This window comes from Sinocyclocheilus grahami, unplaced genomic scaffold (genome assembly GCF_001515645.1).
Source record: "Sinocyclocheilus grahami isolate Dianchi unplaced genomic scaffold, SAMN03320097.WGS_v1.1 scaffold3.1, whole genome shotgun sequence".
In the NCBI taxonomy this organism is placed as follows: domain Eukaryota; kingdom Metazoa; phylum Chordata; class Actinopteri; order Cypriniformes; family Cyprinidae; genus Sinocyclocheilus; species Sinocyclocheilus grahami.
Genome location: NW_015505182.1, coordinates 6,251,197 through 6,258,088, shown reverse-complemented (window position 1 = coordinate 6,258,088; position 6,892 = coordinate 6,251,197).

Below are 6,892 nucleotides of genomic sequence, written 5' to 3'. Positions count from 1 at the left end.
AGTGGGCGGATCGGGAGGACGAACCAACGGACTACCCACGCACCCTCTGCTCAAACACAGGTCAGTGTTACACACTCTCAGACCCCGCCTCGGACCGGCTACTAGACGCCCGTGCCGGGTCCCTGCGTTCTTCCTCGCTGCCCCACTGCGTGTATGCCTGTAGTTCCGTTGGTGCCACTTGCACGGCTTCTGGGAGCCTGGCTAGCGCTACCCAGCCCGTCTCGATGGCTTCTTCAAACTGCCAGGCTCGGCTATGCGATTCAGTTCACCCGGCACCCTCACAAGTTCAGGGGTGTCCACTTTACTTCAGTGAAAGCAGCAGATGCCCCTGTCTTGCGTGCAGAGATCGCAGTCGTGCTGGCGAAGGATGCGATAGAGCCGGTCCCTCCAGCCGATATGAAGATGGGGTTTTACAGCCCCTACTTCATTGTACCCAAGAAAGGCGGTGGGTTACGACCAATTTTGGACCTGCGTGTCTTGAACCGGGTCCTTCACCGGTTACCGTTCAAGATGTTGATGCAAGAACGCATCTTCGGGTGCATCCGTCCACAAGATTTGGTTTGCAGTGATTGACCTGAAGGACGAGTACTTCATGTGTCGACCCTTCGGCACCACAGACCATTGCTGCGGTTCGAATCCGAAGGACGAGCATATCAGTACGAGGTCCTGTCCTCCGGGCTGTCCCTGTCGCCCTGGGTCTTCACGTAAGTTGCGGTTCCCCTGAGAGAACAGGGCATTCGCATTCTCAACTACCTTGACGACTGGCTCAATATTAGCTCAGTCTCAGGATCAGTTGTGCGAACACAAACACAAATTTCAGAGGATCCTGGGAGACCGCTTCAGCACTGGCTCCATGGCCGAGTCCCGAGGTGGGCGTGGCAACTCGGCACTCACCGGGTCCAAGTTACACCGGCCTGCTGCCAAACCTTCATCCCGTGGTCAGACCTTGCATTTCTCCGGGCAGGAGTGCCCCTAGACCAGGTCTCCAGGCATGCTGTGGTTCACACGGATGCCTCAACCACCGGCTGAGGGGCCACGTACAACGGGCTTGCAGTGTCAGTGGTTTGGACGGGGCCCCAACTGCACTGGCACATCAACTGCCTCGAGTTGCTGACAGTGCACCTTGCCTTGATCCGTCTCAAAGGGCGCTTACGAGGCAAGCATGTAGTAGTCCGAACAGACAACACTGCGACCGTTGCATACATCAACCGACAAGGTGGTCTGCGCTCCCGTCGCATGTTGCAACTCGCCCGCCACCTCCTCCTTTGAAGTCAGAAGCATCTGAGGTCGCTTCGTGCTGTTCACATTCCTGAGGCTGCTCAACCGGGCAGCCGACGAGCTGTCTTGAGCTGCGCTCCCAGGAGAATGGCGACTTCATCCCCAGATGGTCCAGCTGATTTGTAGACGTTTTAGAGCCACTCAGGTAGACCTGTTTGCCTCTCCAGAAACCTCTCACTGCCAGTTGTTGTACTCCCTGACTGAGGGAACACTCGGCTCGGATGCACTGGCACACAGCTGGCCGCGGGGCCTTCGCAAGTATGCGTTTCCCCCAGTGAGCCTTCTTGCACAGACACTGTCAAGGCAAGGTCAGGGAGGACGAGGAGCAGGTCCTGTTAGTGGCACCCTATTGGCCCACCCGGAACTGGTTCCCGGAACTAATGCTCCTCGTGACAGCCCCTCCTTGGCCGATTCCTCTGAGGAAGAATCTACTGACTCAGAGATGGGGCACCCTTTGGCACCCACGTCCAGACCTCTGGAAACTTCATGTCTGGTCCCTGCAGGACGTGGAGGTTCCAGCTGACCTACTCCAAGAGGTAGTTGACACCATCACTTCAGCGAGAGCCTCAACCAACGTCTACGAGACATGCTTATGCTTTGAAGTGGAACCTGTTCGTTGAGTGGTGTTCTTCTCGCCGAGAAGACCCCCGAAGATGCCCAATCAGAGTCGTGCTGTCTTTTTTGCAGCAAGGGTTGGAGCGAGGGCTGTCTCCCTCCACCCTCAAAGTCTATGTCGCTGCAATCGCTGCTAACCATGACCCCGTAGAAGGGAAGTCACCGGGGAAGCATGACCTGATCATCAGGTTCCTTAGGGGGGCGAGAAGGCTAAATCCTCCACGGCCCCCCTCTATACCTTCTTGAGACCTGACTCTAGTGCTCACAGCACTACAGCAGGGCCCATTTGAGCCTTTGCAGACAGTTGAGCTGAAGATTCCTTCAATGAAAACTCTACTCCTGCTTACACTGGCCTCCATCAAGAGGGTAGGGGACCTGCATTGATTTTCAGTCGACGATTCAGATCGCTGGCAGATATCTGTAGAGTTGCGGGCTGGGCAACCCCTAACATGTAAAGTCCATGGTATGACCTCAGAGCCCGTGTTTCCCCGGCAGACTTCTGCCACTTCAAGAAAGTTACAATCACCTCCAATCTACCATATGCACCTAAGGGATGTTCATGTGTGTATTTGCTTCCGAAACCTCCTTCGGGAAGGTTGGAGCTTCCGCAACGTCCCTGTCCCAAGTGGAACGGGTACGTTTTCCCAGTGTTATCCAGTCCTACTGATTGGGTAGTGCCATAGCAGCAGTAGCTGGTCCTCTTGTGGTAATCCCTGGCCTATGCCAAAAAGTAGGGGCGCAGGTGGCTTCCACGGGACACTGGAAGGGGCAGTACCTGTGGCCCTTTGTTAGGGATCCCAATTCGTCGGTCATCCGACGTGACGTCGGGAGTGACCGACTAAAAGGGAACGGACCTGAAGGAGGGAATGGAGATGCCACAGCTCCTGTACCATCGCTGAGCGGCCAGGTCACCGGCTCGGCTCCTCAGCGAAAAACCTGAATATGCACTGCATCTGCTGCCTACTTATACTCGCGCTGTGATCAGCGGCAGCTGGATGCAATATTCGCATGCCAATGTGCATTGGCTCGTTTAATTTACACTCGAAGTAGATTGGTCTCTCCAAGCAAGATCCCAATTCATCAGTCATCCGATGTGACGTCTCCGGTCCCTCCTTCAGGGAACGAGGGTTACCATACATAACCGAGACGTTTTTCAGTCAAGATGGGTGAACATTACTCGAGTAGCTTTTTTGCCCTGTGGGGTTCCCCAGGGTTCTATTTTGGCTCTTTTGCTTTTTTCTCTCTATATGCTCCCTCTTGGCTCGATTTTTAGAAAACATGGTTTGTCATTTCACTGTTATGTGGATGACACCCAGGTTTATTTGCTTGTCAAATGCAATTCTGTGGGTCTTGAGTCTCTTACGGCATGTTTGGCGGATGTAAAGGCTTGGCTTTCCTTAACTGAAATTATAGTTTTTAGTCCGTCTGAATTTTCAAATTCCCCAAAACTGGATTTGGGTGGGATGTCTCTGTGTTTGAAATCATGGGTAAAAAACCTTGGTTTCACTTTTGATGATGGCTTAAAATTTGACCGTCAAATACATTCAGTTGTTAAAGCTTGCTTTTTTCAGCTGCATCTGCTTTCTAAAGCTAAGCCTTTTCTTTCTTTTAAAGATTTTGTAAAAGTAATTCACGTTTTTATTTCATCTAGGCTGGACTACTGTAACTCACTTTATTTTGGGATTAGCCAGACAGCTTTATCCCGTTTGCAGCTTGTTCAAAATGCTGCGGCAGACTCTTGAGCGGGGTTAAAAAGAAGGAGCATTTTACTCCTATTTTACGCTCACTACATTGGTTGCCTGTTAGATTTAGAGTGGATTTAAACATTTTGCTCCTCGTTTATAAATCTCTAAATGGTTTGGCCCTTTCTTATCTCTGTGAGTTATTGACTGAGTATCAATCCACTAGATCCCTTCGGTCTTCCAACTAGGATCTATTGTTATCCCTAAGTTGAGGCTTAAGTGCAGGGGAGATCGTGCTTTCTGTATTGCTGCCCCCAGGCTTTGGAACGCCTTGCCACTATCCATTAGACAAGCCTCTGATGGGCCCCACTGATGGGATATTTGTATGATTTTATAATTTTTCTGTTTGTTTCTTGTGTGTTGGAAAGCACATTGGTTGATGGAAGTTGTAATTAATTGTGCTATATAAATACATTTTCATTGTCATTGTAAATAAAAAAATGAACAACTTTTGCGGATTAAAAAAAAATGATGATGTATTATCATTTTAAGAGTCATTTTTGAAAAATATACAAGTGCATTACAGTCCACCATTACTGGATCCCAGTAAGAAATCAACTGAAGCAAACAGAAATGTCAAACATACTCATTCTACGCCGCTTCAGATGTGTCTACTGTAAATCATTCTCACTCTACAATTTATTTTTGCACAGCAGATGCTGAGACTTTCTCATATGACGCCTGATACCAGGAACCTTCAAGTGTGCAGCAAATCAAATCAGTGATCAAATAAACCAAGAGACTGGAGAAGCACAAACTACCATAATGCTTACTCATGGGCTTCAGTCCCCTGACTGCACTCTGGATAACGTCTCGGTTACATATGTAACCCTCGTTCCCTGAAGGAGGGAACGGAGACGTCACGTCGGAGGACCGACGAAATTGGGATCTCGCATAGAGGGACCAATCTACTTCGAGTGTAAACTAAACGAGCCAATGCACATTGGCATGCGATTATTGCATCCAGCTGCTGCTGATCACAGCGTGAGTATAAGTAGGCAGCAGGTGCAGCGCATATTCAGGTTTTCGCTGAGGAGCCGAGCCGGTGACCCGGCCGCTCAGCGGTGGTACAGGAGCTGTGGCGACGGGACGTGACATAATCGCATGCCAATGTGCATTGGCTCGTTTTGTTTACACTCGAAGTAGATTGGGCCCTCTCTGCGAGATCCCAATTTCGTCGGTCCTCCAACGTGACGTCGAGAGTGACCGACTGAAAGGGAACTTATCTTTACAGCAAACATGGATTCATTGTTTAACACATCTGTCATACTTTCTCACATAAAGCTTGTACCTGTAATGAAAGTGATAATCCATTCAAGATATGTTTTTATCAGTATCTGGGTTCCCTGAGAATCAAATCCACAACCAGTGCTAGCAAATCACTATGAAGAAATTACCTTTTTCTTCACTACTTTCAGTTTGTCAGACAATTATTTGTAATCACAGTAATGAGGAAAATAATTATTCCTAGAAAGTACGCAACTTTCATTGCTTTTCTCCAAAATGGTCATCTAGAGTCTTTCCCCATGTATGTGAAATGTTATCTGCCGACTGTAGGGCCCTATGATTTCCACGATGCAGAAAACACGAACAGAATCACGGAATCCAGTCAAAAAAAATGGAATTGACTGTATAACGTGGAATGTCATGGAATTTGCCAAATTTGAATGGATACATCAAGAGTAAGTCATTACACTTAAATCAAAACACGGGGGGTTACAGAGTATTTGTTAAATATAAAAACAAAATATATATTGTGTGTTTGATTGGTCCAGATGCTACAATATGGACTAGTGTCCATGAATATTAAACCACAAAAATACAATTTAAATATGAATCCTGCGTGTTCTGCATGAGTGTGTGTGAATGAATGGCGCAGACTCGCAACACATACGCGCATACATAACACCCGATGTACTTGTTACATCGTTAGAAGAATGGAATCTACGCTAATATGAGTCTGTTTCGTTCTTATTCCGAGGTCAACGTAGCCACCCAGATCCAGACAGTATCCAGATCAGATGGTGGATCAGCACCTAGAGATGACCTCTACAGCCCTGAATGTCAGCGGAGGCCATGTCAATTAGATGAGCCCCAGAGACAGATCCCCTCCAAAGTATTCTCCTTCATAAAATTACGGTTGAATCCCTGATGTCAAATGGACTATTACCGATGTCCTTGCTATGTTTCTGGACCTGAGAACATTGCAAGTTGTGTTACTGTCTATGAAGGGTCAGAGAGCTCTCGGATTTAATAAAAAAATATCTTAATTTGTGTTCCGAAGATGAACAAAGGTCTTACGGGTTTGCAACGACATGAGGGTGAGTAATTAAAGGGGTCCTATTATGCTTTTTCACTTTTTTAATTTTAGTCAGTGTGTAGTGTGTATGTTTGGGCATAAAAAAGATCTAGAAAGTTACAAATCTCAAAGTCCACTCTAAAGGGAGATATTTAGTTTTTAAAGAATACATTTTCAAGAACTACAGCAAACGGCTCGCTTGGACCACAGCATTTGGATTCCGGGCTTTATGATAAAACAAAGCGGCTCATTAGAATTTCATTACAAAGAATTCCCGCCTACAGAAATTCGAATGGTTGGGGGCTGGGGAGGGGCGAGGTCGTGGTTAGAACGCTTGGTTGAGTGAGCGCATGAGACGAGACGACGAAGAAGAAGAGCTGCTGTGCTGTAGCCTCAAATTTTTGGCATGTCTAGAACAGCGGTTATCAATTCCAGTCCTCGCGTACCCCCGCTCTGCACATTTTGTATGTTTCTCTTTTTGCTTCATACGTTTGCGATATTTGACTGTAAGTGACCTGCGAAGTGGACATTACCAGATATTCCTCCATATAACAAAGAGAGACGTGCAAAACATGCAGAGCGGGGGTACGCGAGGACTGGGATTGAGAACCCCTGTTCTAGAACAATTCTTACAAGTACAACACGACGTAACTGGGCTGTCTAAGCTGTTCGCCAATCACAATGCACTGGGACAGCTAACCAATCACATCACATTTTGTTTTTCGGAAGACGGACCTTCATCAAAGCTGGAACTAATCAAGCCGTTTGTGCCAGCCTGGGGAGAAAGGTATTTTAATAATGTAAATTATGTGAAAAATAATGCATTTTTCGAACCACCAAGCATGAGAGCATGTTCTAGTACACCCCCAAAACAAAATCAAGACTTTGTAAAAGAGCATAATAGGACCCCTTTAATGACGGAATTTTTAGGTGAACTATCCCTTTAAAACATTATTTT